This window comes from Ovis aries, chromosome 17 (assembly GCF_016772045.2).
Source record: "Ovis aries strain OAR_USU_Benz2616 breed Rambouillet chromosome 17, ARS-UI_Ramb_v3.0, whole genome shotgun sequence".
Lineage (NCBI taxonomy): Eukaryota > Metazoa > Chordata > Mammalia > Artiodactyla > Bovidae > Ovis > Ovis aries.
Window position 1 is genome coordinate 42258902 of NC_056070.1, and position 13853 is coordinate 42272754.

At 38.1% G+C, this 13853-nt stretch overlaps 1 protein-coding gene across 1 annotated transcript in view; it reads right to left on the minus strand.

The window, feature by feature from the left end:
• The window catches only part of GLRB (glycine receptor beta), a 94834-nt gene that overhangs the window by 37949 nt on the left and 43032 nt on the right, over positions 1–13853 (minus strand). The window lies entirely within an intron of this gene.

The window sequence follows — 13853 nt, forward strand, 5'->3', positions numbered from 1 at the left end:
TCAAATCCTAAAAGATGATGCTGTGAAACTGTTGTACTCAATATGCCAGCAAACTTGGAAAACTCAGCAGTGGCCACAGGACTGGAAAAGCTCAGTTTTCATTCTAATTCCAAAGAAAGGCAATGCCAAAGAATGCTAACTACTGCACAGTTGCACTCATCTCACACGCTAGTAAAGTAATGCTCAAAATTCTCCAAGCCAGGCTTCAACAGTACATGAACCGTGAACTTCCAGATGTTCAAGCTAGATTTAGAAACTTCAGAAGAACCAGAGATCAAATTGCCAACATCTGCAGGATCATGGGAAAAGCAAGAGAGTTCCAGAACACCCAAAGCCTTTGACTATGTGGATCACAACAAACTGGAAAATTCTTCAAAAAATGGGACTATGAGACCACCGGACCTGTCTCCTGAGAAATCTGTATGCAGGTCAAGAAGCAACAGTTAGAACTGGACATGGAACAATAGACTGTTTCCAAACTGGGAAAGGAGTATATCAAGGCTGTATATTGTCACCCTGGTTATTTAACTTATATGCAGAGTACATCACGAGAAATGCTGTACTGGATGAAGCACAAGCTGGAATCAAGTCTGCCAGGAGAAGTATCAATCACCTCAGATATACAGATGACACCATCCCATAAGGATGGCAGAAAGCGAAGAGGAAATAAATAGTCTCTTGACAACAGTGAAAGAGGAGAGTGGAAAAAGTTGGCTTAAAGCTCAACATTCATAAAACTAAGATCACGGCATCTGTCCTATCACTTCATGGCAAATAGATGGGGAAATAGTGGAAACGGTGACAGACTTTTGGTTTTTTTGGCTCCAAAATCACTTCAGATGGTGACTGCAGCCATAAAATTAAAAGACACTTGCTGCCTGGAAGGAAAGTTATGACCAACCTAGACAGCATATTAAAATGCAGAGACATCACTTTGCCAACAAAGGTCCATCTAGTCAAAGCTATAGTTTTTCCAGTAGTCATGTATGGATGTGAGTGTTGGACTATAAAGAAAGCTGCTGCTGCTACTGCTGCTGCTGCTGCTGCTAAGTCACTTCAGTCGTGTCTGACTCTGCGAGACCCCATAGATGGAAGCCCACCAGGCTCCCCCATCCCTGAGATTCTCCAGGCAAGAACACTGGAGTGGGTTGCCATTTCTTTCTTCAACGCATGAAAGTGAAAAGTGAAAGTGAAGTCGCTCAGTCATGTCTGACTCTTGGCAATGCCATGGACCACAGTCTACCAGGCTCCTCTGTCCATGGGATTTTCCAGGCAAGAGTACTGGAGTGGGGTGCCATTGCCTTCTCCTAAAGAAAGCTGAGCACAGAAGAATTGATGCTTTGAACTCTGTTCTTGGAGAAGACTATTTGAGAATCCCTTGGACAGCAAGGAGATCCAACCAGTGCATCTTAAATGAAATCAGTCCCAAATATTCTTTGGAAGGACTGTTGCTGAAGCTGAAACTCCAATACTTTGGCCACTTGATGTGAAGAAGTGACTCATCTGAAAAGACCCTGATGCTTAGAAAGATTGAAGGCAGGGCAAGGGGAAAACAGAGGATGAGTTGGTTGGATGGCATTATCAACTCAATGGACATGAGTTTGAGTAAGCTCTAGGAGTTGGTGATGGACAGGGAAGCCTGGCCTGCTTCTGTCCATGGGGTAGCAGAGTCAGACACGACTAGGCAACTGAACTGCACTGAATAATCTGTCAAAATGATTGGTATTCCAAAAGTATACACACTAAAAGCTATTTTATTACCTCCTCTAACTGCTGTCGAGGCTTTCCTTGGTGGCTCAGATAGTAAAGAATCTGCCTGCCAAGTCAGGAGACATGGGTTGGACTCGTGAGTCAGGAAGATCCCCTGGAGAAGGAAATGGCAACCTACTCCAGTATTCTTGCCTGGGAAATCTCATGGACTGGAATTTCCCATGGAAAATCCCAGAGGAGCCTGTCAGGCTATAGTCCATGGGGTCACAAAAGAGTCAGACACAACTTAGCCACTTAAACAACAACATAACTACTGTGTCTTATCAAATCATCAAAAACTGCATCTTTAATCCTCAGTATCTCAAATATGCATTTGTGGTATTATGATAAAATACCGTGTCCTAAACTTATATTTAAGGGTCAGATAACAGTGCCAATGTATCTTTTATAAGCCTGTTATTAAAGCCACATTATCTTATTTCGGTCAGTGATCATGACATGAAAATTGTGAAGATGATTTAATTTTTCACTTGTTTAATCCATATAAAACTATAATATCATTATACAGGTATTTACTCTGTGCTAGGCATATTTGATTTAAGTGCCTTACAAAAGATCTTTGTATATGCTTCCTATTACTGGGAAATACAATGTAAGCCTACCATCATGTTTTCCTTTTTGTCTGGCATTCAGGGAACTAAAAGCTAAGCCATAGAGCCCAGCAGTCCCCAACCTTTTTGGCATCAGGAACTGGTTTCCTAGAAGACAATTTTTCCATGAATGTGGTAGGGAGTGGGGTGGTTCAGGCGTAAGTTGAGCAATGGGGAGTGGCAGATAAAGCTTCACTAGCCGCCCCCCACCAGCTGTTCACCTTCTGCTGTGCGGCCCATTTCCTAACAAGTACTGGTACTGGTTCCCAGCCTGGGGATTTAGGGATCCTTGTTATAGCCAATTGAATTAATGCATAGCTCACTTCCTGATATGAGTATTATTGTTTGGCTGCTGAACATTTAGTACTATTTCAATTACTTCATCGTATTTTTGTTATTATTAGATACCACAAATCACCTCTAGAAACAGGGCTGGATAAAAATGAAGAAACTGTTGAGACATTGCCACATACTGACAAGAGTCTTTCAGCATTATTTAGACATGGCTCCCAGGCAACTTTGCCAGTGTAGCTGCTAAAATCAGGATGCTGGTTCCCTTTTTAATGAGTTAAATAAATCACTGACATGTCCTCACAAAATGCAGTTGTTTCAACCTTTTAAAAATTGTGCTTTGTTCTCAAAAAGCAAAACACAAAAGTACCATATGACCCAGCAATTCCACTCTTAGGCACGTGCCCCTAAAAACTAAAAGAAGAGATGACAACTGATATTTGTACACCCTTTTTCATAGCAGTGTTAGTTATAATAGTGAAAAGGTGAAACAGTACAAGTGTCATCAACAGATGAATGGATAAACCAAGGGTTGCACACACATATACATCATGGATTATTACTCTGCCATAAAAAGGAAAGAAACTAGGGTACATGTTACAACATGAATGAATCTTGAAAACATTACCCCCTAAAAATCAGGACTAAGGAAGAATTTGCCTAGTATTACTACTTAGAGCAGGGATACAAGGGCAAAGCTAACCCTGGGGAAGAAAAGCGTTTAAAGGGCTGGCTAGAAGTCTGAGAAAAGGTAGAAAACCCTGGGAATGTGATTTCACCAAACTAGAGTCAAAAGCTTTAAGATGGTCAACAGAGCAAACACCATCAAAGGTCAAATAGAATCAAACTGAATACCTTGAGCAAATGAGGAAGCCATTGACAATTTCAGCAAAAACCCTCATGGAAGGACAGAGGAGCCTGGCGGGCTACAGTCTATGGAATCACAAAGAGTCAGACACGACTGAGTGACTACCCACAGCAGAGTGGCATATAACGAAAGAAGATGGCAGAGGGTTAAGAGGTGAACAAAGATTCCTATCTATCAGATGGAGATAAAATAACACACCCACAGTACAGGGTTTTCATAAGGAATAAATGGGAAAACATACGTAAAGTACATGAACTTCACCTGACTATATTATGTGCTAAGCAAGCATTTTGTTTTATTGGGACATACTCATTATGTTGCTATTCTTTTATAATGTTGGTAATAGTGGTTAATAGGCTTTTTGCTTAAAAAAAATCCTGCCGATACTGTAATTCATTGGGTTTGCTCAGTACTGTGCCAACTGACCTACAATTGCGCTAAATAGTAAGCCCTTTCTAAGGTCACAAATCTTGAAACTGTGCCTTGAGCATCTACTGAAATTCTTGCTTCTAGCTGCACTGGGATAAGCTCAAAACACTATTAGTTTGGGCTCTCTACTATAATCCTGTATCAAATTTTATTTCTTAATAGAACTCCAGAGTTGTTTTAGAATGAGCATCCCTGAAAAACTGGAAATCAGTTACTTCATTGTATTATTCTTGGTCATTACAATTTATTATCTCATTATGAAAGTCCTTCCAAGATGCTTTTCTATTAGCTACGTAGCTACATATTATTATAGTGAATACAAGTTGTTGCAAGTTTATATAAGGGGTGTTTAAAATTTTTACAATTTAAATTAATAGCTTTGGCTCCACCTTCATTAGAAGATAGAAGCTTATTAGTTAGGATGCTTTCATTCATTTATGAGCATTTCTAAATAATTGCTAGTTACTGGCATTTCAAATGCTCTATGTTAAGATAACTAATTTGGAAACCTATTTATTTTCATTTTCAATTACTCAATCACTATATTTACAACTCTATCATATTATTTTGCAGTGAAGAAATTCCCATCGGAAAGACTTCTTTTATCACTGGAAAATTACTTAATTGTTTTGAAAGAACTTGGTGACAAATACTATCATTGTTCATCACAAATAGCACACTAACAGTCATCATCTGGAAAAATGGATGTTCTCCAAGATTTTCAGTACCAATTAACACCCAAATTAAGCTACTTCTCAAGGCAATAAAAATTTCACAAGAAGACATTAAAACTAGTTTGTTTCATTAATGATATTTTAGTTTTAAGAACTGTTTTATATCTTGTGTTATCATTAGGATAGCTAGCACAGTTACTTGTAATTTTTACCTAACACTTATATATGCAATTTTTACTCTTTTATTTTCTTTATGATAAAAAAATGGTGTTCATGGAAACAAAGAAGATCAAATCTCATGGTATCCGGCAGGATTACATTTAAAGTTCTGGCAACAGAGCTTGTTTTTCAACCAAGCCTGGTTTGAAAAGGATTTAAATTTAATCCTTAGTGAGGTTAGACATTTCATGCAAGAACTGCAAGCTAACCAAACGTCAGTAAAAATTCTTAGGTTACACTTTATTTTTCTCAATATGACATTTTAAAAAGTTTTATTAAATACTGTTCTGCAACACCATATGACTATCTAAATTTTTCTAGAGCTATGCCAATATTCCATTTTGATTGGGGGTGCCTGCTATGTGGTGCAATGCGGCCACTTTAACTATAACCTCCATAAGCGTTGCAATCTGCCAGATCAGATCCACAGAAAGTTCTCAATATATTTCTGTTAAATACAGTAGTGAAGAAGTAATTCCCATGACATTTCAACAGATTAGGAGATTGGTCCAGCATTATTTACACCACTTATGTAATGGTGCAAATTTTCTATATCAGTTGATAGTGACAAATTACAGGAAGGGAAAATAAAACTGGGGTGTTTCTCATCCTTCCTGATTGTCTAAGACAGGTGACTTTTGCACAACACTGGGTTAGTAGTGCTTACCCGCTGTGCAGCTAAAAATCCACATGTAACTATATTGTTGGCCCTCTGTATCCATGGATTAAGCCAACCAAATAGCCATACCTCATACACAGATAGTACTATCGTGAAAATGGTAAAAGTGGACCCATACAGTTCAAACTCGTGTTGTTCAAGAGCCAACTGCATAATACTATGATTTATGATGTTGAGTCACCAAAGCTTCTGAACAAAACAGCTAGAAGAAATAGAATAAAAAGGATTTACCATCATTTTGAGGTAAATCCACTAAAAAGTAACTGACAAGGAAAAGACACAGAAATACAGTATATATTAACTAATAAAAACATAGCTTCTCTTTCTGGTTATGTCCTTTTGATGATTAACTTGAGTGAGTGAGACTTTTAATAATCACTGCACAAAAAATGACTAGCTATTTTGGCGTTTCCATATATGGAAACAGTAATGTATGTAATCAGATAGCCCTCTAGAGAGGAGAAAGTCATATGTAATCAGATAATTCTCCAAGAGAATTTGAGAGAAAAAAATTATTAACTAGTGTCCACCAGCATGTGTATCAGTTCCTGAATGCTGCTAAAACTATTACCAACAGTCAGTGGCTTAAAGCAAGACCAATCTTGACCTTCTAGGTCTGGAGTTCAGAACATCAGAATCAGAGTCACTGAGCTGAGGTCCAGGCTGGTTCCCTCTAGAGGTCTGAGCAGCCAGTCTGATCCCTTGCTTTGCCCAGCATGGCAAGGCTGTCTGCATCCCTTCACCTGGATCCTCTTCATGTCACCTCCACTGCACTGGTTACATCACATCTCCTGTTACTGACTCTACCTTCCTGTCTCCTCTCCTAAGGACCCTGGTGATTATACTGGGCCCACTTGATGATCAGGATAATCTGCATTGCAAGACTTTTAATTTAACCACAGATGCAAAGTCTCTTTCACTGTGTAAAATAACATATTCACAGGTTCCAAATATTAGGAAAAGGTCCTCTTTAGGGGACAACTATTTAGCCTAGCACAGGGCACAAGCCCTGAAGATGAATAGCAAGAGAAGAAATTAAATATTTTAAGATTCGAGTATCTAAGATGCAAAGTAGACAAAAAAAATGGGGCAAGCATGTCAATATTATCCTATAATAAATGAAACAATATTGGAAAGTTAATAACAAAAGCAATAAGAAAAATTTAGATAGTCATATGGTGTTACAGAACAGTATTTAATAAAACTTTTTAAAATGTCATATTGAGAAAAATAAAGCAAAAAGTAAAAAGAATAGTAAACTAAGACAAGTTTTAAGAAAAGAAATTTAAATTTACATATAGGAGAAAATATATAAAATAAAATTGTTTTAAAACAACAAAGATAAGTAATTTCCAAGAACCAGAATTAAGCTCTTTTCAGTTCAGTTCAGTCACTCAGTCGTCTCTGACTCTTTGCGACCCCATGAATCACACAGCATGCCAGGCCTCCCTGTCCATCACCAACTCCCAGAGTTCACTCAAACTCACGTCCATCAAGTTGGTGATGCCATCCAACCACCTCATCCTCTGTTGTCCCCTTCTCCTCCTGCCTCCAATCCCTCCCAGAATCAGAGTCTTTTCCAATGAGTCTACTCTTTGCATGAGGTGGCCAAAGTACTGGAGTTTCAGCTTTAGCATCATTCAATCCAAAGAACACCCAGGGCTGATCTTTAGAATGGACTGGTTGGATCTCCTTGCAGTCCAAGGGACTCGCAAGAGTCTTCTCCAACACCACACTTCAAAAGCATCAATTCTTTGGCGCTCAGCTTTCTTCACAGTCCAACTCTCACATCCATACATGACCACTGGAAAAACCATAGCCTTGACTAGATGGACCTTTGTCGGCTAAGTAATGTCTCTGCTTTTGAATATGCTATCTAGGTTGGTCATAACTTTTCTTCCAAGGAGTAAGCGTCTTTTAATTTCATGGCTGCAATCACCATCTGCAGGGATTTTGGAGCCCAAAAAGAAAAAGTCTGACACTGTTTCCCCATCTATTTCCCATGAAGTGATGGGACCAGATGCCATGATCTTCGTTTTCTGAATGTTGAGCTTTAAGCCAACTTTTTCACTCTCCACTTTCACTTTCATCAAGAGGCTTTTGAGTTCCTCTTCACTTTCTGCCATCAGGGTGGTGTCATCTGCATATCTAAGGTTATTGATATTTCTCCCAGCAATCTTGACTCCAGCTTGTGCTTCTTCCAGCCCAGTATTTCTCATGATGTACTCTGCATAGAAGTTAAATAAGCAGGGTGACAATATACAGCCTTGACGTACTCCTTTTCCTATTTGGAACCAGTCTGTTGGTCCATGTCCAGTTCTAACTGTTGTTTCCTGACCTGCATACAGGTTTCTCAAGAGGCAGGTCAGGTGGTCTGGTATTCCCATCTCTTTCAGAATTGTCCACAGTTTATTGTGATCCACACAGTCAAAGGCTTTGGCATAGTCAATAAAGCAGAAATAGAAGTTTTTCTGGAACTCTCTTGCTTTTTCCATGATCCAGTGGATGTTGGCTATTTGATCTCTGGTTCCTCTGACTTTTCTAAAACCAGCTTGAACATCTGGAAGTGCATGGTTCAGGTATTGCTGAAGCCTGGCTTGGAGAATTTTGAGCATTACTTTACTAGTATGTGAGATGAGTGCAATTGTGTGGTAGTTTGAGCATTCTTTGGCATTGCCTTTCTTTGAGATCGAAATGAAAACTGACGTTTTCCAGTCCTGTAGCCACTGCTGTTTTAGCTGAACCCAAATATGAGTTTTTTCTTGTCAGGTACAACTGTGTTGCCCAAACAGAAATGAAGCCTACTATTAAAACACATAGAAAACTAATGCAGCAGAAAGGCATAGAAAGTTTGGCAAGATCATGGATTGTAGTGTAACAATAATTCGATATAATTACAAAGCATATCTACACTAAAGAAAATGGATTTTATAAACAGGCTTTATTTCCATGAAAGAGTTCTTATGTATTTCTGACAAGGCAAAATATGTATATAGATTGTTATAATATATCATAATACTTAACTCTCTCCCATGAGTACAAAAGTTTACATTTCTGTTATAAAAACCCACAGATTTCAGTCAAAGGTAGGAATCGAATGGAGAAATCAACAAATATTTTAAGCATAACCATAGAGCAGATGCCACTTTGCCTCTAACAAACCTATATTCTCACTGATTTGAGGGTCTTAGTTCAGTTGTCACCAGCAGTAGCATATAAACTGATATAATAAATGACTGTTGTAACAACTTCAAAAGAGGATGATTACATTTATTTGATGATTTTGGTGAAAGTGAAAGTGAAATCTCTCAGTCATGTCAACTCTTTGCGACCCCATGGACTGTAGCCTACCAGGCTTCTCAGTCCATGGAATTTTCCAGGCAAGAGTACTGGAGTAGGTTGCCATTTCCTTCTCCATTGGATCTTCCCAACCCAGGGATTGAACCTGGGTCTCCCACACTGCAGGCAGATGCTTTACCATCTGAGCCACCAGGGAATTACAGCATTAATCATGAGACCTTACAGAAATGGAAGGCAGCAGAATGTAGATGAAGACACAGACATGAGAAATAGGAACCATAAAGCTAAAAACTGAGATGTGAAAACAAGACGAAGGAGCACATAGTCCTGGAGGTTGGAGAGTTTCAGGAGTATTCATATGGCTGTGATTTTTCTTCTACTACACAGTTACAGATTGTGAATAAATGTGAAATTGCTTTCTGTTTAGCCATTGACATTTAGCATCTGAATTAAAAGACAAATAAGCAGGAAGGAATGTTTTACAAACAGAATTGGCTAAAATATCCTTACAGTGTTAATGCCCATCACTTCAATGGATTCTTTGTTAGGTAATGAACTTTATACACTGAGGAAAAGGGCTGCCCCCTTCCTTCAAAAGTTGCTCCACCTCTGTCTGCAGCTCTTAATGCTGCATCCACCACCAGGCTCTGGAGTTAAAGCAGAAAGGCTTGAGCTGCAGAGGAAAGCTCTGGCCAATACTGAAGCTTCCAAATTTTAGGACTTCCTTTATTTCAGCAGACCTTTGTAGGGAAATTTCTAAGGGGATATTAATAAATAAAACTTCAACTGTACAACAGAGTTACTAACAAATGGTTCATTTTTTTAAGGATGAGATTCTACTGTAAAATATGACATTAACTTGCAAATGCATCACAACCCTACAGTCAATGTCCCTTTGGGGTGGCGATGCCAGAAAAAATATTGTTCCTTAATTTCTGTAGTTTTTTCACTCACTTTAGGGTGTAACACATCAAGTACACAAAAGATTCAAGCACAAGCCTCTCTGTTCAGCATACTATTACCATGAACTATTACCATATAACACTGTTCAGCATACTATTTCCATGAACATATATTCTGTATTTAGACAAATCTAAGTCTCTCTACTTTTCCAGCCTCTTGTTCTGGAGGTATCTTTTTGCTTACTTTCTTTCTTTTTTTTTTTTTTTTTTAAGAAATATGCTCCTTCAGTTCAGTTCAGTCACTCAGTCATGTCCAACGCTTTGCGATCCAATGAATTGCAGCATGCCAGGCCTCCCTGTCCATCACCAACTCCCAGAGTTCACTCAGACTCACGTCCATCGAGTCAGTGATGCCATCCAGCCATCTCATCCTTGGTCGTCCTCTTCTCCTCCTGCCCCCAATCCCTCACAGCATCAGAGTCTTTTCCAATGAATCAACTCTTCGCATGAGGTAGCCAAAGTACTGGAGTTTCAGCTTTAGCATCATTCCCTCCAAAGAAATCCCAGGGCTGATCTCCTTCAGAACAGACTGGTAAAATCTGCTTGCAGTCCAAGGGACTCTCAAGAGTCTTCTCCAACACCACAGTTCAAAAGCATCAATTCTTCAGTGCTCAGCTTTCTTCACAGTCCAACTCTCACATCCATACAGGACCACTGGAAGAACCATAGCCTTGACTAAATGGACCTTATTCGGTAAAGTAATATCTCTGCTTTTGAATATGCTATCTAGGTTGGTCATAACTTTTCTTCCAAGGAGTAAGTGGCTTTTAATTTCATGGTTGCAGTCACCATCTGCAATTGGCTATTACCAAAAAAAGACGAGATCTAACAGAACTTTGTAAATCAACTGTACGATAATAATTTTCTTTTTAATGAGAAGCAGTAACAAGTTCTGTTTAGAATGTGAAGTGATTGTACACTATTAGTGGAAATTCAAACCAGTAAAGCTACTATTGAAAACAGTATGGAGATTCTTCAAGAAACTAAAGATAGAACTATCATAAGATCCAGCAATCCCACCTCTGGGTATATGCCCAAAGGAAACGAGACATCTAGAAGAGATGCTTGCATTTCCATGTTCACTGGAGTATTATTTACAACAGGTAGAGTACGGAGACAACCTAGGCATCCATCAATGAATGAATGGACAAGGAAAACGCGGTACACACATGGACATATACATACATATAAAGTAGAATATTATCCAGCCTTAAGAAAAGAAGGAAAATACTATCATTCACAACAACATGGATGAACCTGAAGAGCATCATGCTAAGTAAAACAAACCAGACAGAGAAAGACAAATACGCCATGGTATCACTTATATGTCGAATTAAAAAAAAAAAAAGTCAAATCCATAGAAATGGAGAGTTGAAAAGTGATTGCCAAGAATTTGGAGTATGAGAAAGAGGGAGAGGTTGGTAAAAGGTATAAACGTACGGTTTTAAGATGAATAAGGTTTGAGGATCTAGGGTGTAACATGGGGACCACAGTTGTTAACACTACTGTGCACTTGAAATTTGCTAAGAGAACAGAACTTAAATGTTCTTATAAAAGAAAAAAAATAGACACAAGATGATGGATGTGTTAATTACCACGATGGGGGAAATCTTTTCACAATATAGAAGTGTATCAAATCATCACACACGTTTTAACTTTCTTACAATTTCACCTGTCAGTTATACCTCAGTAAAGCTGAAAAGTAAATAAGCCCACTCTTGGTGACTAGGAGGAAAAAGAAAGAAATACTTGCTTATAATATAACTGCTCTCCACACCTGTGTATCTTCTTAGCTACCCTCTTGAGTCATCGCTACTATTTCCAGTTGGTATTTGAAACAAGTCATGAAGAACAAGCTTTGTCTTCGACACATTTTTATCCTTAAAAGACATACAGTGTTACCTCTATACGGATAATAGCTTGTACCTTTCCTAACTATTACACAACAAGGTATTAAAGAGTTTGTTTTTTGGAAAAAGTGAGCAAATCTATAAAATATCACAGCCCTGAAAGAGACATCTGTAAAAATCTGTCTTAGAAGTATGAAATAAACATTGCCAAAACCAAAAAAATAATCATTACAATAAAGTAGATTATTTAAGTCTATTTGATGAGCATGGTTTCAATTCTGAAACTTTAGGCTATATCTGCACAACACAAAGGGAAAGATAGGTTATTTCCTCAAAAGAAACAGCAAATATAAATAATTTGGCTCCCCTGCATAAAGGTCTCTAAATTGACAAAACTAACACTCTACCGTAATAGCATTCTTTACTCTGTTATTTAATCAATAAATTCAACATGGTCTCCCCAGGTGGCGCTAGTAGAAAGAACCCACCTGCCAGTGCAGTAGATGTAAGAGACTCGGGTTCAATTCCCGGGTCAGGAAGATCCCCTGGAGGAGGGCATGGACAGAGGAGCCTGGTGGGCTGCAGTCCATGGAGTTGCAAAGAGTTGGACACGGCTGCAGCACTTGGCACGTACACATGCACACATTCAACACGAGTCTATTTTTAAAGTTTGCTCTGCCAATACTTTTATGGTGACCTGGGCTCACTTTTTGCTAGGCAAAAGCAGAATTTATTAATTTATTTAATCAATATTAGTTAATAATACGGCATTATTTATGGGCTTACTCATTGAGGGCCTACTGTCTTCTGTATTTTATGGAAAATGAAGGAGCAGAATGCACTGTTTCTGACTTTGAGAGATTAATACTCCATCAGAGAACAAAATTAAAACACACAAAAAGAGCTGAATTACAGTCAAGAAGTGAACAGTTTAACAAACAAATAAATGATAGAGATGAAAGACATGGATGGAAAAGGCGGCAGAGAGTGAGTGAGTGTAGCTCAGAGTAAGAGGCTCTGCTCAGACAAGAGATGGAGGTCAGAGGTAAGAGTGCAGGCTGAAAACCGGTGGAATCTGGCCCCAGCAATTGGTGCTCTGGGTTCGCTACTGGGAAGAGTGAGCAGAAGGATGAGAGAAGATCATATTGAGAAACGATGCACTATTGTATTATGATCCTCAAATAATCTGTGAGAAAGTTCCTACCTCTTTTCTGTCAGCCTTTTACCCCAGGTATTTTCAGCTTGATACAATCAAAGATGGACTGATGGGACCAAAAGTGCAGTGTCTATTAACTGGAAGGCATTCAATATTTACTAAAGAATAGATACATTAATGGTACTTAATGAGCTAGGACACATGTGTTGCTCTTGTGCAAATGAGAAAAAAAAAAAAACAAAACCTGTATTAGTTGTCCTAAAATGCAGGATAGTATTGGGGATGTTTCCAACAGGATGTAGCACCTCAATCATGGTGTTTTAGGGGTAGTATAGTGGTGCCATGAAAGATAAAACAGGGTACAGGGAAAAGCACAGATACCAAATAATTTTCCTAGAAGTTTCACCTTGAGAAAATTACATTTCTCACTCTTCTTATGGGAAGTGCTTAAACTAGCCATATTTTCAAATGATGAATGCAACTCTTGTCTCCTCAGTGATACATACTTGTCTTTACATTGTTTAAGAGCTTTCTTGATCTATAATATACTAGATATACAGCCTTTTAAGTTAACTAAAAGTCACTGGAGTGAATTTTGGACTTGATTTCAAAATAACTAATTATTCAAACTACACACTCTCTTAAAAAAATTAAGTATTCAGAGTTAAAGACATGCTTCTGTGAAAAATAAATAACATTCTCATCACAATATATTTTACTATGATATTAATTAATATAAAAATGTGTCATAATTTAAATGTAACATACAATTTTATAACATACTATGCTGCTCCTAGGAATACAGGAATACATTCTTTTTCTGGTCTGAGATATTCCCTGAAAAGATACACTGTGTTCTAATCATTACTATTAAGCTTTTAATCTACACCTTATATTATTACTTAAGAAACATATAAGTATCTCAAAAAATGATGCCAAAAAAAAAACTTTTAAGCCTTCTTCCTCCCACCTGAAATACCATTTGAGCATGTGGTTTTTCAGAAAGGGTATAATATTAATATTTTAAAACATTAATAAGCAAATGGACTTTCCTGAATGTCTTTG